Source organism: Rattus norvegicus, chromosome 2 (assembly GCF_021556685.1).
Source record: "Rattus norvegicus strain SHRSP/BbbUtx chromosome 2, alternate assembly SHRSP_T2T, whole genome shotgun sequence".
In the NCBI taxonomy this organism is placed as follows: domain Eukaryota; kingdom Metazoa; phylum Chordata; class Mammalia; order Rodentia; family Muridae; genus Rattus; species Rattus norvegicus.
In genome coordinates this window covers 61,020,767-61,044,763 of record NC_141535.1, presented here as the reverse complement: position 1 = coordinate 61,044,763, position 23,997 = coordinate 61,020,767, and the positions used below count along the sequence as shown (strand labels likewise).

At 40.4% G+C, this 23,997-nt stretch overlaps 1 protein-coding gene across 38 annotated transcripts in view; it reads right to left on the bottom strand.

Annotated features, from left to right (window-relative positions):
* Positions 1-23,997, bottom strand: part of Prlr (prolactin receptor) — a 180,685-nt gene that overhangs the window by 50,970 nt on the left and 105,718 nt on the right. For 18 of the 38 annotated variants that reach the window (XM_087616253.1, XM_087616223.1, NM_001437846.1 and 15 more), the window contains 1 exon segment: positions 4,701-4,760. The exons of 3 other annotated variants lie outside the window; for them this stretch is intronic. The gene's annotated coding sequence lies outside the window, so the exon portion shown is untranslated. 38 annotated transcript variants of the gene reach the window in all.

Sequence of the window (23,997 nt, the reverse complement as noted above, 5' to 3'; positions counted from 1 at the left end):
TACCTCTAGTTTGAGCCTTAGAGAGATAGCAAAGCTTTCCTCTGTTCCAAATGCAAATGTTGGAAGTGTGGACAAGTAGTCCGATTGACCAGTGTGGGCAAAACCAGCCACACAATTTCGCCTCCTGGAAATTTATGTTCTAAGATTGCTTACCTAATAAGACTTCCTACTGAGATTAGCTACATTCTCCCCCACCCGCACACGCCGCCCCATGCTATATATAGTAAACACGCTGAGCTTCCTGGCTGCTGTGTAGTTGATGTCATTCTTTTAGAGTGTGCATAGCCTGGCTAATTTAGCTGTAAGTATATTTGTCCTTTATTCATTTTATTCATTTGCTCTTTTCTCTTAGTCAAGCTTCCAAGCCAAGCAATCCTGTATGTGGAAGCTAGGAACACTGACCTATTGGGAAACATTTAAAGTGATCATATATATATATATATGTATATATATATATATATTTGTTGCCATCTTCAATATTACTTTATCTAAATGGCTTTAGATTTTATTTCCTATTCAATATTGTAGTCAATGGTAGATTTTGTGTTAGGGTTTATCAGACGTCAAAGCCATAGTTACTCTGCATATCTTTGCATGCTAGAGGAAAATAAAGAATCCAATCTGCCATGTCACCAAGTATGCAAATGGTTATTATACACCATGAGTGATAAATTCATTCAAATGTGAGAATATGTCATATTTGGCTATAGGCAATTGAAAGTCATATGAATGGAAGCACTCTAATTCAGTTTCTAGAAAAATAAAATCTGCCACGATTAAGAGCATCTATCACAAGGTAGACAGTGTTTTGGGTAGTAGTAGGTCCTTCCTGTCTTTTTGCTTGGATGACAGACAATAGACCTGGTGCGCATACTGACACAAACACAGGTTTTCTTCTGCAATTAATGAGTATGAGTTTTTGCTTGCAAGAAGGGATTTTCTCAGAAGGGCAGCACCAAAATTGGTGGCAATTGCTTCTGTCCCCTAAGGCAGTTTGAGTGGATAAGATGCAGTCAGGAAGCTTGTTGGGGACTTTGTGTGGGGATGGAGTGAGATACATGCTGAATTTACAGCATCATCTATGAGGAGGTCATAGACTTGGAGATGACAGTTTTAGTGACCTGAGCAGGTGCTAAGTGACTTGTATCACAAGAGAGAGGGGTTGTGAACTGCAGACAGGTTAGGCGGGTGTTTTCTATTGTTGGTCTTGAAGTTCACCAGCTAACTATGACTTGTCTCTTTCTTTTTCTGAGACTTCACTCTTTCATATGTAAAGTGCAGAGGGCCCCATCTGCTCTTCTTCCCTTGGTGAGTGTCTCTTGAGGAGAGACTCTGAGACTTTGTTGACAATGTGCCTTGACAGGGGCAATAATTGCCCTGGAAACACCCTTTTTCTTGGGCTCTTCATAGGGACATAAGTCCCCAGTGAGATGGTACCTTTTCCTTGTATTGCTTTCTTTGGTTTGAATAATCCTAGCTCGAAATGGACCTTTGCATATGGCCCCAGGATCTGATGCCACCAGAGTGTTGCTTTCTCTTTGGCTCGGAGTTCAAAATGTTCAAGTACTGCTTAGAGTTCTCTTGCCTCTGGATTCAGAAGACAAGTCTGCTGTTTCACAATGAGTTCACAGACTCCAAAGACTAGACAGGGGAGAAAATAGGTCTTAAAGCCAGTCTCAAAGATCGTCACTTCTTTGTTTCCTAGTGTTTGTGGTAGAGTAGTTGTACATTTGTTCATGGTTGAGTACCAGTGACATAATTGTTGACATATATGAAGAACTTTGACTGATCCTTTCACTTTCCTTTTAGAATTCTGTTCTGTCATCTCTCTCCCTCACTGGGAGCCTGTTCGAGCTTTTCACTTTCCCAAGAGCTCCTCATTGGAATGGCCAGCTTGTTCCTGTAGAAACTTCTGTCATGATGGAAGTGTTCTAGATATTCCCCACCCAATAATGTGACCACTAAGTACATGTAGCTATAGAACATTAGTTGTGGATTCAATATAAGTGAGGAATTGAATTTTAATATTTAATTTTAATGAACTTATGTTTAAATTGGTATTTGGGGCTAGTGGCATGGTAAATAAGGGTCAATATTTTCAATGTCTCTACTATAACCAAAACTAGTCTTCCTTGAGTTCCAAATCCATAACCTTCCCAGAATATCTATCTCATAAGCAAATAGTTAGGCATAAATTAAGGTCTTAACCCTCATAGGCAACCTTCCAGGTCTTTCTATTCTGTCTTTTGTTGGGTATCAAACCCCAAGAAATCTACCGGTGAACTACATGTCTGCATGCCAAGATTTGTATACAGATTTTAAAAGACACAATGTTTTCATCAAAGTAGAAGCCCAAGTGGCAAGAATTGGGGGATGGTGGCAGATAAGTGTGATGTATACAAAGGTAATGGGTAAAGACCTTTAGATGCACATTAAAAGCTGCCCAGTGGATGGCAAATCCTCCCCAGTGCTTGTGGATGATAATAAGTGCCTTTATAACTCACAACACTGGCAAGATTCAATGTCACAAGTGTATGGACAGGAGCTTCAAAAGAATTGGAATGGGCAGAGCATGAAGGGTGCCAGAGTTCTTGTAAAAGGATGTAAGGTGCCAGGTAGAGTGGTGCTTTGCTTTGCCATGCTTTGAAGTGATTACAACCAGTGGAACATAATTGAAAAGCTGGAGACCAGAAAGCAGCTTACAGAGCTCACAATGGACTGTGGTAATTTTGTCAGGGTGTTAGACAGGAGTTGAAGTTCTGCTCTTAATTTGAATCCCAACTTTTCAGGGAACTGTCCTTTCTCTTGCATTCTTTTATGAACATTGGTTTCTGGATGTTCTTCATATTGAAACTGGGCTGTGTTGCTGTGTGCCTTGGCTTGTCTTAAAACTGCCTTCAAGTTTCTGCCTGTGTGGTCACAGATACCCACTGGCATCAGAATAATCTTTGCATGCCACATCCAGATTGGGTAAAGGGTAGAGGACATGCGGCTGAGGTGGATGCTTTGGAAGAAGGTCAACCAGAGGGACAAAGGCCACAAGGGCAGTTAGAGATGAACAAACAGAATGCATAACAATGCTTGTGTACTGGAATGTGATACTGGGGCCTTAATCTCCTGTCCCAACCACAGAAACATCTGCTACCAACACTTCACCTGCTGTATACTGTTTAGAGCGGAAAAGATGAGGAGCTATGTTTTTATGCTTAAAAGATTTGAAAAGTCAGTCCAAGGCAATTTTTTTTACAAAAATATGTGGTTAATAAGGAATCCAGCATAACACTTTTGACTCTCAATCTGTCTATCCTTCAAGTACTATGTGAACTCAAGGGGCAGAAGCCCAAAAATACAGAAGAAATGCATAGAGCTCTGGCTGGATTGATCCACCAGTACTTCTGTTAATGGACTGTACAGAGAATGACATTAATGTCACAGAGATTTCTTGTACCCAAAGTGTCTGGATGCTTATGGCATCCTTTTTGTAGACATTTCCTACTGTCTACTCTGTACACTATGAATTTCAGTCCACTTAAATGAAAAGACAGAAGGTCCTGCCAGGGCTTAGGTAACTTAAAGGAGTGATTTTTGATAGAAGGGATTTTGTTCTACCTAGGAGACATCAGGCAGTGTCTGAACACATCACTGTTACTACCCAGGGTGGGTGGTTTTGTCCTTCCCAGGCCCTTAAGCAATGTCTAGACAACGTTAGTTGTTGATGCTGGGTTTGGGGTAGTGTTCTTTTCTGTTGTTGCCGAGGACATTACTAGAGAGCAGTCTTTGTGACAAAAAAGTCTTTGACTCAGAGGTCTTGACAATCTTTGAGCATCCTTGGTCCATGGGACAGGCCAGACTTCACTGGAGTGAGAGATGGCCCTTAAAGGGGAATCGCCATTTCACTGTTGGAAGACTAGTAAACATCACAAGGTGACTCAAAGAAATCTTAGAAACATTTCACTTAGATTTTTCTTCCACTAATAATTTAGTCAATTTCCCATCTTAATGAGTTTTTTACTTTCTCTGGCAGAGCAGTAAAATAAGATCTTAAATAACAAAAGCAATCTGCTATCTTAAGTAGCCTACATCTTTGATGGTGACATATGCAGAGGCAATCAATCTGTGAGGGTGATTTCTCCATGGCCTATTTGCTGGCAGATTCTAGCTCCCTGGGCTTACATGGTATTAGTAGATGGAGAAAATTGAGAGCCCACCATTTATGAGTATTGTCATTTGGGTGGCATAGATCTGGTCCAAGTAGTGACAGTATTCAAGAGACCAAGAAAAGTCTCAGAGAATAGTGACAAAATATGTATTGAACTGGTTGGAAAATAAAAGCAGATGCAATATTTCTCTTTCTGATCATAAAAGTAACACAGTCATTGTCAAAAAATTCTCCCAAGTACAGAAAAGTATAGAGAGTAAATAAAAATCTCCTAATTGCACTGCTAGGGGATATCGACCATGAAAAGCTTTTGAGAAAGACAAGAAAAGGAGATCAGCACCAGGTTTTCTGAAACAATCAGCTAAGAAGATTGAAGATCTTTTTTCCCCTCCTTTTTTGAGGATAGTGGACCTTTCAGTGTGAACATTGATGGTTTGAGATGATGTTCTTTGAGAATCAAGATAGTCGAGTCCCTACCCTTGTCTGGATGAGATGGACAATGGAAGGCAATCATGTGGGCACTTGATCAAGCCCTCCTTACCTTCAGGGCTCATGTGCAAAACATCTGCAGTGCTCACCTTCACAGAGAAGTGTCCTTTAGCTGAAAGAGAAGATGACTCACTTTAGCTCAAACAGGAGAGAGAAGGAGATATCATTCCTAGCTTCCTGTGCTGCAGAGTATACCTGAACACCCCTATTTAGAAAAGCTGAACTTACTTGATTTACCGTCTTCATGATGAAGTCATATCAATCTTGGAAAAAAGCTACAAACATAAATCCCATGTATTGCAAAATATTCTAATTATTAATATGTTATTCATCATTCTATGTCCTTTATGAATCAAAAATTACCTTTTCCACAAGTCATCAGAGAGTAAGTCATAGTCATGATACCTCTTTTGTCCCTAATTATTTGAGTTTTTCTTCCTAAGAACAGAGCATTCTTTTTTTAATAAACAGTGTGAATAAGTCAGAAAATTACCATTGATTCTGTGTCTAATCTGTAGCTCATAGACCACTTTCACCAGCTGTCCCATTGGCTGGGGTTTAAGAGACACAGAATAGATGAGAGCTGGAGATGCAGATCTCAAGTAGGAAGGAACTCTTTCAACATCTAAATACAAACCAGGTCTGTATATGGCAGAAACTACCTTATAAACTTGGCTTTTGGGGCTGGGAAGACTGTTTAGTAGGTAAAACACTGGCCATGTGACTGTGAGACTGGATTTCAGATCCCCAGTTCCCGTGTAAATCCTGGGGAAGCATGGTGGACTACCTACAATCCCAGATCCCAGCAAACATGGGAGATGAAGACAGGACCCATGCAGCAAGCTGGCCACCGGGGCCAGCCAAATCTACCTAGATTAGATAGACTTACTTAAAGTCTGGGTTCAAGTGAATGACATCATCTTAATATATAAGGTGCAGATATAGGGAGGAAGACACTAGACATTGGCCTTTGGCCTCCACAAGCACGTATATGTGCATATATTCGTGTCATATACACAGACATATGTATGCATATACACATGGGTCACATACACATGCAAAAAAGAAGCAAAACATCCGTCCTCTAAAATGTCTTTTATTTATAGACATAAATTCACAATTATTGTCCAATTTAGTTTCACAATTCCATCTGAGAGCCAACTGGCTAGTGGAACCAGCCAAAAAGGCTTTCAAATAATTTCTTAGCATTCAAATTCCAGAGTCCTAGGAACTATCCTTGGAGGAAGCTAGTGATGGATGTTCTTGCTAGTGTAGCTAAGGAGGAGGAAGTGACCAGCAGGAGACCCATGGTGGCCACCAGTGTCCGGGAAATAAATCAGGAAAGGGAATAACATTTGAAATGTAAATAAAAAATAAAAAACAAAACAAAACAAAAAACAGAAAAAAAAACCCTCAAAATAGGTGGAACTTCATGAGGTTAAAAGTTTCTGCACATTAGACAACATCATTTGAGTAAAGCAGCAGCTACGGAATGGGAAAAAATTTTGCTAATTCTCCATCTCACAGAGGATAAGTATCTAGAGTATACAAAGAACTAAAAAAAAAGACTCAACATTAATAAAGCAAATGACCCAATTAAAACATGGGAAGCAGAAATAGATGAATTTTCAAAGATAATACACAAATGAGTGAGAAACAAGGCTGTTTAATATATTTAATCACTACAGAAATGCAGATTCAAACTACTTTGAGATTTCATCTTACTCCAGTCAAGATGGCCAAGATAAATAAAACAAACGGCAGCTGAGTCTGATATGAAGAAAGGGGGACACTTATTCATTGTGGTGGGAACACAAATTTATATGGCCACTGTGGAAATCAGTATGGAAGTTCCTCCAAAAGCTGAAAATTGATCTATCTCAAGGTCCAGCTTATGTATATGTGTCTGGGCATATACACAAGGGACACATACACAAAGAGCCACTTGATCATCCATGTTCATAGCTGCTCTATTCATAATAGTCAGAAATTAGAAACAGCCTTGAAGTCCATCACCTGGTAAATGGATAATGTTAATGAGGTACATTTACACAATGAAATATTATATGACTTTTAAGAAAAATGAAATTATTAAATCTGCAGATAAATGGATGGCCCTAGAAACAGTCATCCAGTGTGATGTAACCGAGACTCAGAAAGACAAATACTGAATATTTTCTCTCATATGCCTATGTTAGCATTTAGATATATGTGTTTCAATCAGAATAACCACCATGGTTAAACAGAAAATAGGGGACTAGGATAAAGGAGAAGGTGATTGTCCTGGGACCCAGGATGGGTAATAACTATATTGTTACCACACGATAAAGGGGAAATTAGAATAGGGGCATTTAATAGAAAGGATGATAGGTGGACAGGGTAGAGAAGGGACAACTTACATTAAACGTCTTTTGGAAGGCCACACAGAAGCCTATTCCTATAGATCCTTGCTAAAATATATGCATATATAAATTGAATTTAAATGGAGTTACCATAGAATCGGGGAGACAACGTCCCACCTGCATATCATATGCTTCCATAAAACCCATATCTGGGAGTAGTTATATCTTTTTGAGCCATTGGCAAAAACAGTCCCACAGACCACCCTCTAACATTACAAATTATTGCCAATGATATTGATTACCTTCTACAATATGATGTTGAGAGATTATTACTGAAGACACCACATACTTATGCTATTGAACATGGAGAAATCAAGTTGGTGTTCAACTAGAAGTTTGACCTCTTATAATCAGCATTCGTAGTGCTGGATGATCTGTATATTATATACATGCTAGTGGAAGAGAAAAGCAATCTTCAGTCTCACCCAGAGCTCCCTGAGAGTTATAGTAGCAATCTGTCTGTAAGATACACTCACTGGTGCAATAGTAGCACAGATGTTATTGGAGTAACTGACTACCTTTTGAAGATTTACAGGCTACCCTATGCAATGGATCAGATATTGGCACTATTAATTAGGTACAGAACCTGAGATTAGAGATGGGTCTAGGCGAAAGCCTTAATGAACATAGCAATGAAATGACTCCCAATGACATATTGTTAAACCCACAGATCACCATATTACAGAGTTCTCATCAGAAAGCTGCTTTCAGTCGATGGTAATTAACTCAGAGACTCGCTACTGGACAACCTGCAGAAAGTAGGAAGTTTTAAAGCATTCAGTCCTACATGGAATCTCTGCATAACACCTCTCCCCTCAAGGCTCAGGAATTATGTGGCAAAGGAGGCAGAATTTAAAAGCCAGAGGTGGTGGGTGACTTCAAGGAAACAGCATTTCTCAGACGTAACAGGATTGATGCTCATGGGTATTCACAGAGATCGTGCTAGCATGCACAAGACCTCTCAAAATGACAAGTTCAAATAGGACAAAATCAATGTATGGAGAAAGAGAAATGGGCACAATGTCCCATCCCCAGGGAAACAACATTTGCAACTAAGCGTTATTGAGGGAAAGGAAAAAACACTTCTTTTCAATGAATGCAATGGCACTAGGCATAGAAAGCACACTCCAAGGCAGGAAGAGTGCACAGGAAGAGTTGGACCACACAAAATGGATTCCTGTTTTTAAAGGAAGAGAAAGAAAATGAAGTAGCTTGGGTAGGAATGAGGGTTATTGGGAGAAATTTGGGAAGGGGAAAATATGACAAAAACACAGTGAGTAAATTATTATTTTTTTTAAAACCAACCATTCAAGAAACAATGAAACCTACCCTCTCTCCATTTGAGTATTAAATGTTGAAGACCATTTGGCCACAATATTAGGAGTATGGCATAAAGAACAGAGAGTGAGAAGTATGGTCTTATTAGTGCCTTTATTATGTCCCACTTGGAGTCCCATGTTCAATCTTTTGCTTTTCAATAGAAGAGGAGCTATGGTATCTGCATAGTGTGTCATGAAGCAAGCAAGTCAAGAATTTCATTTGTTCAAGAGCATAGATCTCAGAGTTTTGGTCTTTATGTAACTAACAGATGAGACTGTCCATGGAAAGTTCCCATAAGTTAGAGGTTAAAAAGACAGAGCTGCTGGTGCCATTGTAACTGATGAATTACCAAAGCTGTGCCTTATCTTTTGATATTAGCTCAAGCTTAGGCTTCAGTCAATAAATTTTCAGATATCCTCAGAAAATCAGAGAGGCTTCAAGCATTCTGGCAACAGGTCTAGTCACTCATAGCAACCTGTACAACAAGCCCTTGAAGGAGGAACACATGCATGCAGCCAAGAAATCATTTGTGGCATAATCTTGGTGAGGAGCTGAGTCTGAGAATCAGACTGAGGCAGAGCCAAGAGATTCAGCGGGGCAGCCAGTCTCTTATAGAATTACCAGAGAAATAGAAGAAAACTAGTGCTTGGTGAAATTATTTCCCCCCCTTCTGTTCTTGAGGTACAGAAACATGAAGAACATCAGACCTATCTTCTAGGTTCGAGCTTCACTAATAATGCCAACTATCATTTAGAGTTTTTGATCCATATATGGCAGAGGCATACCCCAAAACTTGGGTTAATGGACTGGCTCTTGTTGGAACCAAAGGGAAATTACAAAACTTTCACTGGGCTGATTGAGAGAGAGGGAGAAAGAACAGAGTCAAATGAGGTAAAGTCAGTTCAGATGTTGGGTCCAACAGGGAACTGGCAAGTGCTGACTGGGCATGGTAGACTTGGCCCAAAGGTCAGGCGCTAACTAAACAGTGCAGAGGAGGAAGTGAAAAAGAAAAAGCCAGGATTGTGTGTGTGTGTGTGTGTGTGTGTGTGTGTGTGTGTGTGTGTGTGTGTGTATGTGTTACTGGTGCCAGCACTAAGGGGTTGGTACGAGTATGGGTGGTTCACTTAAAGGGACAGAGTAGGAACTGATCACAACTCCAGATCTCTTTCCATTAGTGGATTAGGAGAACGATTTTGAGATTAGAGAGCTAGCAGGCATCAGCATAATCCTATTTTTAAAAAATGACTAGAGAACAGAAGAAAATAATTAGTTAACATTTATTAACTGCCAGACACTATTTCTAAGCACTTGAATGCGTGGTTTTGTCTAATCTTTATAAGTACATTTTGATAACCAAGCTTCTTTTTCTTTTTTTTTTCTTTTCTCTTTTTCAGAGCTGGGGACCGAACCCAGGGCCTTGCGCTTGCTAGGCAAGCGCTCTACCACTGAGCTAAATCCCCAACCCCGATAACCAAGCTTCTTAATAGAGAGTTAATTTAAAAAATGATGAAAACATACGTAGCATATTGGAAGGAACCTGTAAAAACTCATCATGAGAAATGAGCTATGGCTGTTCATTTGTTCATGTACACACTCATTCAACCAATAGTTATTGATTATCTGAAAAACATTTGTGTAATATCTGAGGATTCTTATATAAGGTAACTGTCTTCTCTCTTCATTGTCCTCTATTGAAGGATCCAGTTCTGTACAATGTGTAGCCTTTTAGAATGGAACATTAAGGCATTGGGTAGCTTTATATTAAATTTTAGTTATGATGAGTAGTTGCTCGCAGTCTTCAGTTACACATTTCTACCCTGTGCACCATGTTTACATGTTGTAGAGGTGCAAACCTGTCTGGGCTTCAACCAAACTTCTCTGTTGTTTTTAACTGAGTTCTTTGCTTTCTTTAGTTTTAAGAGCAGCAGCTATAAATAGGACATCTACATCATACGCCTCTCCCAGCTCCAGGAACCAGGAAAGAAGGATTATAAGGGCCAGAGGTCAAGGAGGACCAGAGGAAAACAGTGCATTCTGGAGGAGACATAACCACCACACTCTTGAGCTCACAGCAACTGTGCTTATCTGCAAGAGATGTGCTCAAGACCCAGCTGGTCAACATTCCAGCATAGAGCGGAGTTCCTGAATTCCCACCTCAGCCTGAAGAGCTATTGATAGTTGCTAGCTGCTGGGTCAGGGACAGTCAGTTTTTATTAAAGGTGTGGCCTTTGCTGGGTGAAGGGTGCTTCAGTGTATGGCCTCACCCCTTGATTACATAGGTGGCAGAAATTGCATTAGTTGGGTTATAAAAGTAAAAGGTGACCTTGTGGTTGGAAGTGGACAGAGAGTGGATGAGTAGAACTGGGAGGGATTAGGGCAGTGGGTTTCAACCTTCCTAATGCTGGGAACCTTTAAAAACAGTCACTCCTGTTGTGGTGACCCCCAATCATAAAATTATTTTTGTTATTATTTCATAACTGTAAGTTTGCTTCTGTTATGGATTGTACAGTAAATATCCATCTTTTCCAGTGGACTTAGGTGACCCCTATGAAAGAGTCATTTGACCCTCAAAGGGGTCATGATCCTCAGGTTGAGAACCACTGGATTAAGGGGAGGAAGAAGGAATGACATGATGATGCATGTTTGATATTCTTAAAGAACTAATAAAGTATTATGTCACTTAGAATATAGTTATATATTTTACTGGTGTAGAAAAATGGAATAGTAGATTCTCTTCTGAGGTCTAGCCACATGTAGTTTATTAGGTTTCCAGTATCAGATACGAGTTTCCTCCCAGTAAGTGGACTTTAAGTCTCATTAGATGGCTATTCATAACTCTCAAAATAATAGTTCCCCTATTACGCCACTGGAAATATCTGACAGGTTGGTCATTGTTGTGGTTTATAGGCTTTAAAGCTGAATAAAAATATTAATTTCTTTTAGCAACTTGCATATTACTTCTAGTACTATGAGAGTTTGTCCTTAGAAATGGGGCATTCAGAGTTCAGCTTGATGATTTCAAATTCTTGTCTGAAGTATGTTTGGACTTAAGCAGTAGGGTCTTACCATCTAGTTCTAGGAAGCAATCAAGGCAACCAAGGGTCATGACAATGCTTCATGTTGTTTTATACTCACAGACAAGTATATCCAGCTCTCAACCCTCATCAAAGAAGTCATCAAAGAGGCTCTTACATGGATTCACAGCTGGTCAAAATGCAGTGACTAGTGACTCCGAGGTGTTCAGCCCCAACTGGCATATCTACAATACAACCTTTATACCTGAGGTTTGATTATTGCAGAAGATGAGATGGAATGATTGTATGCCTAGAAGAGCAGGATGTCTGCTGCTAGATAGATAGTATCTTCTAGACATGCCAGGGATGCTGCTCCCATGAAATAGCAACAAGGCCTGGGCAATAGCAAGATCAGTCTACATGCCAATGCAGGTAGGAGAAATTTCACAAGGATCCATCTCTAGATGAAGAACTATAGACAGTCAATGGCTGTGTAAGGAAAATCAGACTTCTCTAGAGAGATACTCTGTGATAGGTTATTCAATCCCAACTAGCAAGACCTAAACATAAGTATGTAAAAGAAGCACTAACTTAGTGAGTAAACTTAGGAGGTTGTATACAAACACATATATGTGTAACTATAATTATAGAAGAAGAGGTCATGGATCTTAGAGGGAGGGAAGGTGGGTGGGAGAACTGAAGGAAGGAAAGGGGATTGAGGAAGGGATGTAAATATAGGACTAATGTATGAGTTCTTTCAAACAATGTTTAAAGTTAAAATGTTATATTAAAGAATTATAAGAGTTGGATGCAATTTGTCAGCGGAAAAGAAAAAAAAATAGAGAAAGCATAGAAGACTAGGGGGAACCAAAAGTAGGAAGACAGTATCTTCTTTTCAAGAACTTTATGTGTTGTCCTGAGCTCATTTCAAATGGCTGTCAGTATCAGAAGAATATATTCAAAGGCATGAGAGGACTCCCTGTCTTATATTTTATAGTTCCAGAGACTGGGAAGTCCAAGGTCCAATACTCTTTCCCCCAGCTGGTGAGAGCCTTATCGCTATATTATCCAGCGGCGGGAGGAGGAAGTTCAAGTCAGTGCATATCAGAGAAAAACGAGAAAGAGGTGAGGGTTCGCACCAGAGAGTGAACAGGAAAGCAGGCAGAACTTACTTTTCTAAGAAAGCTTCCATGAGTGATGACCTAATTGCTTCTTGTTGGGCTCTACCCTCTGCCTTCCAACCCAGACACACTGAGAATTAATTAGCCAAATTAATTGAGCTTTCAAGGACACATCCAAATTATTGTCCCCTCAGACCAGTGAAAATTACATGGAGGCAGATTTGGGTTGGGTAAGCTTTAATGAAACATCTTGCTGTACATTCTACTTGTCTGTTACTGGCTTGAACTAGAATAACTTTTTAACTGAGCAGAATAGCTTTTTAAGCATTATGGCAGTCCAGGAAGATAAGGACCACTCTGTTGGAAGTCTGTTCCTCCTCATGACTGTGGATGTGTTTGCAGAACTGCGTGGACCCTTCCAGAGGGCTTAGACTGGGTAAACAAGTCTCATAAGGTGACAGTCAGCTTTTGGAATACTCTGCTTCTAGGATACTGGAGAAACTTACAATTTAATCTGCACTTATAACTTTTGCTTCAAAATTTGGGTATTTTTGCAATAATCTGCTGGGGACAATTCATGGCTCCTTCCAGTTACTTACATCCAACCTAAATTCTTGAATTCATATCTTTCCAAGAAATTCTTTGTGTGAATTCTTGACAAAGTGCCCATTTTCCATCTGCTTTTGGCACTTTTCGTGTCCCCTACTCTTGGTTTTTTCACATTTAAATAAATTGTAAAGCATTTTGTAATTATACTATGATTACATTTCTCCCTTCCTTTTCCTTCCTCCAATCAGTACGATGTAACCCCATTGCCTTTTCAAGCCCACACATTCTTTATATTTAATTGTCGCTGGGTGTCCTACTCTTGAGAAACATTTTTACATTCATTCATTCATTCATTCATACATTCATTCATTCCCTTTACACCATGACCACAGCCCTCCCTCCCTGTTCCCCACCACTACCACTATCACACACAGCTCATCCCCTCATCCCCTACCCGCTTCTCCTCTGAGAACAGCGAGGCCCTGACACATCAAGTCATTTCAGGACAAAGCACATCCTCTCCCACTGAGGCCATACGAGGCAGTCAGCTAGGGTAAAAGGATATAGGAGCAGGCCACAGAGTCAAAGACAGCCCCCATTTTAGTTGTTGGCGAACTCACATGAAGTCCAAGCTGCACACCTCCTACAGATGTTCAGAGAACCTAGGTCTAACCCACACTTGCTCTTTGGTTGGTGATTAATTCTCTAGGAGCTGCCGAGGGTCCAGGTTGGTTGACTCTGTTCATCTTTCCTGTGGAGTTCCTATCCCCTTTGGGGGCCCTCAGTCCTTCCCCCAACTCTTACACAAGACTCCCCAGGCTCTATCTAATGTTTGGCTCTGGGTCTCTGCATCTGTTTCAGTCAGCTAGAGTGGAGCCTCTCAGGGCACAGGTATGCTAGCCTCCTGTCTGCATGCATAGCAGGTTACCGTTAGTAGTGTCAGAGATTGGTTCTTGCCCACGGGGTGGGCACTCTTTGGTTGAGAGCTCCCTAAGTCTCTGCTCCATCTTTGTACCTGCTCTTCTTGTAGGCAGGATAAATTTTGGGCCAAAGGTTTTGTGGGTGGGTTGATAACATTATCCCTCCACTGGGAGTCCTGCCTGGCTAGAGGAGGTAACAACTCCAGGCTCCATGCGCTCCACTGCTAGGAGTCTCAGCTAAGATTAAGATGGGAATTTCTTTGGAAATCAGAGTTGAGAAGAAAGGTAGACCATCACATTGTTACTCAAGAAAGTCTTACCAGCCTGTGCTTTATCAGAGGTACCCTGGCCTTTTCGAGCATTATTTTTCCACATGTTAGCTTTACCAGGAGCATCTAGACAGGTTGGTATTCTCAAAGGGTAGTGACTTCAATGGGAGAGTGTATGTAGAAGTGCTCTGTAACAGGGAAATACTGAAAGGGTTATATGTTTTCTTAGAGTCATAACCTATTTACAGTCACAGGACTGGTTATTAGAGTCCCATTAGAAGTGGATTACTTTAAATCCTTTTGAGAATGATATAAAGTAAATAAAAAGTACTACTGATGATATTTAAAAAGAATCAAAGTCCAGGGGACCTTGATTGACCAACAAAGTGTTACAATTCAGAGCTGGATTTTGTAAGCCAGAAAGTAGCTATATAAACAACTTAAAATCAGAGTGTGTGTGTGATGGTGGGGTGGGGAGGGGAGAGGGGAAGGTTGTTCCATCCCAGTGAATAACTTCAGCACAAATGTGGTTCTTTGGAAGTTGGCCAGTGGTCATCTTAACTTGGGTGGCCATAGGTTGGGCATGGTAATAAGGTAACCACCAGCAGTGGACCTGAACAGAATGGCTTTCTGTTTATTTTAGTTGAGAGACCAGTATAAGTCCATTTCTCAGATCAAGTGGAAAGCATTCACAAACCAGGGCCATGTTACTAATATGAAGAGAGCAGAAAACCCAGCAAGAACAAGACAGCCTCTAAGTGATACATATGCATATTCTAGAAAGCTATAGGAATTTTTCTTTTAAATAGGTGAGGGTAAGACTACAGCTCAATGGTCCAGTGCAAGCTTAATGTGTGTGAAGGACTAGATCTCATTTCCAGATGCAGGAAATCCTAACCTCAAGGAAAATTATTTCCTTATTGATTGCAGTCTTAAAACCATTCTTGGGGTTGGGGATTTAGCTCAGAGGTAGAGCGCTTGCCTAGCAAGCTCAAGGCCCTGGGTTCGGTCCCCAGCTCCGAAAAAAAAGAAAAGAAAAAAAAACATTCTTAAATGTCACCTGTGGCCTGTTCTTTAAATCCCCACGAGAACATTTATAAAAAGTTACATTTTTAAAAGTTGGAAGTCGCCAAATGCCATACACAAGGAAAGAACATACTTTTCTAGTTAATACAGAGAATTGTTAGTATCCTGGTGAAATGAACGGAGAACATCCCATCTTTACCTGGAAATATAAGAGAGTAAATTCTTCCAAGTCTTAGTATCCAAGGGTTAGGATTATGTAGGATTAGTAGCCAAAATGTTTTCATCCTTTATGCTGTGTAATAAGGGAGCCTGTTTAGGGAGGAGTGCTAGTAGGGAGATCTGTTTCTATTTCCGTAAGACTTCTGTCTCATTAGGGACCATCAAAATGCTATTTCTCTCTGGCCCTTGAACCAATTTCTCTCTCTTGGGGCAACACAGTTAATGACCACCTTGGAGCAGTAAATTAGTAGCTTGTGTCAACAGTGGCTTCCTTTTCTCAGTCTAGTTGTTGATTTCACTATCTGATGGTGCCTTTTTATAAGGTGGTTGAACTTATCATATGACAGACTGTACTCCAGTTTGCTCCTTTGTTTTCCAGGTGAATTTAAAAGTGCTGCTGATAGTGGAGGGGTGATATTAGTGGCTACCTTACATCTCCAAGTCAAGAACTCCAGCAGCAGGGTCCCAACACCAATTCCTCAACTGATGGCAATGAGTCAGTGTAGTCAGTGTGCTGGGATTTTCTTTTTTTTTTACTTTGAGATATCTCCAGGTTCTCCTTTCTGATTTCCTCTTATGCATTTCAGTGACATCATATCTTAAAGTGGTGCAACTCATTCAATCACTTTTATGAAAAAATCCTAAGGTTTCTTTGTGTTTGAGCATGGCGTAGTTGTATGCCAGGTTCAAATGCTAGCAAGCCTGATGCATTGTACACAGTCAGCATGGGCCAACAGATGGGCACAAGGTTTAGTTCTATCTTAACGTTGTATAAATATAACCTGCACATCTTTATGGCAAGGCAGTAGTCTCTAAATCTTTAAATTAGGAACATTATATAACCAACTTTTAGGGTTGTTGTGAGTTTTAGTACATAATACACAAGAAACTAAAGTCATAATACTAATCATAATCATTGATAGCACACTCCTAGGAAATAAGAACAAAGTCATCTTCATTCGATGATGAGAACAGAAGACAGTTAAGTATTATTTAATACTCCAAAGACAGGAAACATCCACACTAGGTTCCCAAACCTTTGAGATGTCCATATACAAATGATAGACATGAAGGGTTTTGCGTTGTGAAGGAAGAACATCTTGAAGAGGGATTCTGGAAGAATCCTAAGACCTTTAAAAGCCTCTTTGCTCCATATATCTCTTTCTGTGTTTCCTCATTTGTACTCAGCCTGTGACAAGATGAAGCTAAAATTACAGATAGCATTATGTAGCTACTAGATCCTGGTAGACAATGCTGGAGACTGGCAGAATATTCATTTACAGACACTTCTGCTGAGCATACAAAGACAGGAATTGGATCCCACATATATTCCAGTCAAACAAAACAAATTCATGTGTATATTTTAGACATATTTTATTACAAGGGAAGCAAAGGGTCATTTAAGTACCTCGATTAAGATAGTTGTCAGATAACTATCAGAATCTTATTCATGCTACTATTGTTAAGGGATATTGTAAACACTCACTCTCATAAACATTAATAGAATTTATTTTAAGATTTAGGCAGAAGTAGGGACTGATGAAAAAATTGTAATAGCAAAGGAAAGTAGCTTGGTGATTGCCACAGACTGGGTATTGTCTGCTAATTAAAGTGGGGAGAGCCCGGCCCTCAGCAGCTCTCTGCCCCCAGACCCTGTGAGAGAGAGACCCAACCGCCTGGTCAGGTGGGCACTCCTGAGGCTGCAGAGCGGAAGAGACCACCAACACTGCTCACCCCTGCCCACATCCCTGGCCCAAGAGGAAAATGTATAAGGCCTCTGGGCTCCCGTGGGGGAGGGCCCAGGAGCGGCAGGACCCCTGTGCCTGAGACACCACCAGAACCAGAAGGAAACAGACCGGATAAACAGTTCTCTGCACCCAAATCCCGTGGGAGGGAGAGCTGAACCTTCAGAGAGGCAGACAAGCCTGGGAAACCAGAAGAGACTGCTCTCTGCACACACATCTCGGACGCCAGAGGAAAAAGCCAAAGACCATCTGGAACCCTGGTGCACTGAAGCTCCCGGAAACGGCGGCACAGGTCTTCCTGGTTGCTGCCGCTGCAGAGAGCCCGTGGGTAGCACCCCACGAGCGAACTTGAGCCTCGGGACCACAGGTAAGACCAACTTTTCTGCTGCAAGAAAGCTGCCTGGTGAACTCAAGACACAGGCCCACAGGAACAGCTGAAGACCTGTAGAGAGGAAAAACCACACGCCGGAAAGCAGAACACTCTGTCCCCATAACTGACTGAAAGAGAGGAAAACAGGTCTACAGCACTCCTGACACACAGGCTTATAGGACAGTCTAGCCACTGTCAGAAATAGCAGAACAAAGTAACACTAGAGATAATCTGATGGCGAGAGGCAAGCGCAGGAACCCAAGCAACAGAAACCAAGACTACATGGCACCATCGGAGCCCAATTCTCCCATCAAAACAAACATGGAATATCCAAACACACCAGAAAAGCAAGATCTAGTTCCAAAATCATTTTTGATCATGATGCTGGAGGACTTCAAGAAAGACGTGAAGAACTCCCTTAGAGAACAAGTAGAAGCCCACAGAGAGGAATTGCAAAAATGCCTGAAAGAATCGCAAAAATCCCTGAAAGAATTCCAGGAAAACATAAATAAACAAGTAGAAGCCCATAGAGAGGAGACACAAAAATCCCTGAAAGAATTCCAGGAAAACATAAATAAACAAGTAGAAGCCCATAGAGAGGAGACACAAAAATCCCTGAAAGAATTCCAGGAAAACACAATCAAACAGTTGAAGGAATTAAAAATGGAAATAGAAGCAATCAAGAAAGAATACATGGAAACAACCCTGGATATAGAAAACCAAAAGAAGAGACAAGGAGCTGTAGATACAAGCTTCACCAACAGAATTCAAGAGATGGAAGAGAGAATCTCAGGAGCAGAAGATTCCATAGAAATCATTGACTCAACTGTCAAAGATAATGTAAAGCGGAAAAAGCTACTGGTCCAAAACATACAGGAAATCCAGGACTCAATGAGAAGATCAAACCTAAGGATAATAGGTATAGAAGAGAGTGAAGACTCCCAGCTCAAAGGACCAGTAAATATCTTCAACAAAATCATAGAAGAAAACTTCCCTAACCTAAAAAAAGAGATACCCATAGACATACAAGAAGCCTACAGAACTCCAAATAGATTGGACCAGAAAAGAAACACCTCCCGTCACATAATTGTCAAAACACCAAACGCACAAAATAAAGAAAGAATATTAAAAGCAGTAAGGGAAAAAGGTCAAGTAACATATAAAGGGAGACCTACCAGAATCACACCAGACTTCTCCGCAGAAACTATGAAGGCCAGAAGATCCTGGACTGATGTTATACAGGCCCTAAGAGAACACAAATGCCAGCCCAGGTTACTGTATCCAGCAAAACTCTCAATTAACATTGATGGAGAAACCAAGATATTCCATGACAAAACCAAATTTACACAATATCTTTCCACAAATCCAGCACTACAAAGGATAATAAATGGTAAAGCCCAACATAAGGAGGCAAGCTATACCCTAGAAGAAGCAAGAAACTAATGGTCTTGGCAACAAAACAAAGAGAATGAAAGCACACAAACATAACCTCACATCCAAATATGAATATAATGGGAAGCAATAATCACTATTCCTTAATATCTCTCAATATCAATGGCCTCAACTCCCCAATAAAAAGACATAGATTAACAAACTGGATACGCAACGAGGACCCTGCATTCTGCTGCCTACAGGAAACACACCTCAGAGACAAAGACAGACACTACCTCAGAGTGAAAGGCTGGAAAACAACTTTCCAAGCAAATGGTCAGAAGAAGCAAGCTGGAGTAGCCATTCTAATATCAAATAAAATCAATTTTCAACTAAAAGTCATCAAAAAAGATAAGGAAGGACACTTCATATTCATCAAAGGAAAAATCAACCAAGATGAACTCTCAATCCTAAATATCTATGCCCCAAATACAAGGGCACCTACATACGTAAAAGAAACCTTACTAAAGCTCAAAGCACACATTGCACCTCACACAATAATGGTGGGAGATTTCAACACCCCACTCTCATCAATGGACAGATCATGGAAACAGAAATTAAACAGTGATGTCGACAGACTAAGAGAAGTCATGAGCCAAATGGACTTAACGGATATTTATAGAACATTCTATCCTAAAGCAAAAGGATATACCTTCTTCTCAGCTCCTTATGGTACTTTCTCCAAAATTGACCATATAATTGGTCAAAAAACGGGCCTCAACTGGTACAGAAAGATAGAAATAATCCCATGCGTGCTATCGGACCACCACAGCCTAAAACTGGTCTTCAATAACAATAAGGGAAGAATACCCACATATACGTGGAAATTGAACAATGCTCTACTCAATGATAACCTGGTCAAGGAAGAAATAAAGAAAGAAATTAAAAACTTTTTAGAATTTAATGAAAATGAAGATACAACATACCCAAACTTATGGGACACAATGAAAGCTGTGCTAAGAGGAAAACTCATAGCGCTGAGTGCCTGCAGAAAGAAACAGGAAAGAGCATATGTCAGCAGCTTGACAGCACACCTAAAAGCTCTAGAACAAAAAGAAGCAAATACACCCAGGAGGAGTAGAAGGCAGGAAATAATCAAACTCAGAGCTGAAATCAACCAAGTAGAAACAAAAAGGACCATAGAAAGAATCAACACAACCAAAAGTTGGTTCTTTGAGAAAATCAACAAGATAGATAAACCCTTAGCCAGACTAACGAGAGGACCCAGAGAGTGTGTCCAAATTAACAAAATCAGAAATGAAAAGGGAGCCATAACTACAGATTCAGAGAAAATTCAAAAAATCATCAGATCTTACTATAAAAATCTATATTCAACAAAACTTGAAAATCTTCAGGAAATGGACAATTTCCTAGACAGATACCAGGTATCGAAGTTAAATCAGGAACAGATAAACCAGTTAAACAACCCCATAACTCCTAAGGAAATAGAAGCAGTCATTAAAGGTCTCCCAACCAAAAAGAGCCCAGGTCCAGACGGGTTTAGTGCAGAATTCTATCAAACCTTCATAGAAGACCTCATACCAATATTATCCAAACTATTCCACAAAATTGAAACAGATGGAGCCCTACCGAATTCCTTCTATGAAGCCACAATTACTCTTATACCTAAACCACACAAAGACACAACAAAGAAAGAGAACTTCAGACCAATTTCCCTTATGAATATCGATGCAAAAATACTCAATAAAATTCTGGCAAACCGAATTCAAGAGCACATCAAAACAATCATCCACCATGATCAAGTAGGCTTCATCCCAGGCATGCAGGGATGGTTTAATATACGGAAAACCATCAACGTGATCCATTATATAAACAAACTGAAAGAACAGAACCACATGATCATTTCATTAGATGCTGAGAAAGCATTTGACAAAATTCAACACCCCTTCATGATAAAAATCCTGGAAAGAATAGGAATTCAAGGCCCATACCTAAACATAGTAAAAGCCATATACAGCAAACCAGTTGCTAACATTAAACTAAATGGAGAGAAACTTGAAGCAATCCCACTAAAATCAGGGACTAGACAAGGCTGCCCACTCTCTCCCTACTTATTCAATATAGTTCTTGAAGTTCTAGCCAGAGCAATCAGACAACAAAAGGAGATCAAGGGGATACAGATCGGAAAAGAAGAGGTCAAAATATCACTATTTGCAGATGACATGATAGTATATTTAAGTGATCCCAAAAGTTCCACCAGAGAACTACTAAAGCTGATAAACAACTTCAGCAAAGTGACTGGGTATAAAATTAACTCAAATAAATCAGTTGCCTTCCTCTACACAAAAGAGAAACAAGCTGAGAAAGAAATTAGGGAAACGACACCCTTCATAATAGACCCACATAATATAAAGTACCTCGGTGTGACTTTAACCAAGCAAGTAAAAGATCTGTACAATAAGAACTTCAAGACACTGAGGAAAGAAATTGAAGAAGACCTCAGAAGATGGAAAGATCTCCCATGCTCATGGATTGGCAGGATTAATTTAGTAAAAATGGCCATTTTACCAAAAGCAATCTACAGATTCAATGCAATCCCCATCAAAATACCAATCCAATTCTTCAAAGAGTTAGACAGAACAATTTGCAAATTCATCTGGAATAACAAAAAACCCAGGATAGCTAAAGCTATTTTCAACAATAAAAGGACTTCAGGGGGAATCACTATCCTTGAACTCAAGCAGTATTACAGAGCAATAGTGATAAAAACTGCATGGTATTGGTACAGAGACAGACAGATAGACCAATGGAATAGAAATGAAGACCCAGAAATGAACCCACACACCTATGGTCACTTGATTTTTGACAAAGGAGCCAAAACCATCCAATGGAAAAAAGATAGCATTTTCAGCAAATGGTGCTGGTTCAACTGGAGGGCAACATGTAGAAGAATGCAGATCGATCCATGCTTATCACCCTGTACAAAGCTTAAGTCCAAGTGGATCAAGGACCTCCACAACAAACCAGACACACTCAAACTAATAGAAGAAAAACTAGGGAAGCATCTGGAACACATGGGCACTGGAAAAAATTTCCTGAACAAAACACCAATGGCTTATGCTCTAAGATCAAGAATCGACAAATGGGATCTCATAAAACTGCAAAGCTTCTGTAAGGCAAAGGACACGGTGGTTAGGACAAAACGGCAACCAACAGATTGGGAAAAGATCTTTACCAATCCTTCAACAGATAGAGGCCTTATATCCAAAATATACAAAGAACTCAAGAAGTTAGACCGCAGGGAAACAAATAACCCTATTAAAAAATGGGGTTCAGAGCTAAACAAAGAATTCACAGCTGAGGAATGCCGAATGGCTGAGAAACACCTAAAGAAATGTTCAACATCTTTAGTCATAAGGGAAATGCAAATCAAAACAACCCTGAGATTTCACCTCACACCAGTGAGAATGGCTAAGATCAAAAACTCAGGTGACAGCAGATGCTGGCGAGGATGTGGAGAAAGAGGAACACTCCTCCATTGTTGGTGGGATTGCAGACTGGTAAAACCATTCTGGAAATCAGTCTGGAGGATCCTCAGAAAAGTGGACATTGAACTGCCTGAGGATCCAGCTATACCACTCTTGGGCATATACCCAAAAGATGCCTCAACATATAAAAGAGACACGTGCTCCACTATGTTCATCGCAGCCTTATTTATAATAGCCAGAAAATGGAAAGAACCCAGATGCCCTTCAACAGAGGAATGGATACAGAAAATGTGGTACATCTACACAATGGAATATTACTCAGCTATCAAAAACAACGAGTTTATGAAATTCGTAGGCAAATGGTTGGAACTGGAAAATATCCTGAGTGAGCTAACCCAATCACAGAAAGACATACATGGTATGCACTCATTGATAAGTGGCTATTAGCCCAAATGCTTGAATTACCCTAGATCCCTAGAACAAATGAAACTCAAGACAGATGATCAAAATGTGAATGCTTCACTCCTTCTTTAAATGAGGAAAAAGAATACCCTTGGCTGGGAAGGGAGAGGCAAAGATTAAAACAGAGACTGAAGGAACACCCATTCAGAGCCTGCCCCACAGGTGGCCCATACATATACAGCCACCCAATTGGACAAGATGGATGAAGCAAAGAAGTGCAGACCGACAGGAGCTGGGTGTAGATCGCTCCTGAGAGACACAGCCAGAATACAGCAAATACAGAGGCGAATGCCAGGAGCAAACCACTGAACTGAGAATAGGTCCCCCGTTGAAGGAATCAGAGAAAGAACTGGAAGAGCTTGAAGGGGCTCGAGACCCCAAAAGTACAACAATGCCAAGCAACTAGAGCTTCCAGGGACTAAGCCACTACCTAAAGACTATACATGGACTGACCCTGGACTCTGACCCCATAGGTAGCAATGAATATCCTAGTAAGAGCACCAGTGGAAGGGGAAGCCCTGGGTCCTGCTAAGACTGAACCCCCAGTGAACTAGACTATGGGGGGAGGGCGGCAATGGGGGGAGGGTTGGGAGGGGGACACCCATAAGGAAGGGGAGGGGGGAGGGGGATGTTTGCCCGGAAACCGGGAAAGGGAATAACACTTGAAATGTATATAAGAAATACTCAAGTTAATAAAAAAAAATAAAAAAAAATAAAAAAAAATAAAGTGGGGAGAGTAGGGAAGTGAGCTGTGGCTGCTAATATACACACTTTAACTTGGCAATATATGCTAAAATTAGTGTAGTGACAGTTGTGTAGATCTGTGTATACATAAAACCCACCGAAGTATACATTTTAAACATGAGCTTTAAGACGTACATTTTAACACAATGAAGGTGTTCTTTTAAAAGGCTGCATTGGGGAAAGACAGTAGGGACCAGGAAAAGAGACTGGGGTTGGTAGGAGAGAGAAGTGTGGGTGAGTCTGACCAAGGCATTTGATGGACACAATGAAAATGTCACAACCAAACCCATGGATTTATAACAATAAAA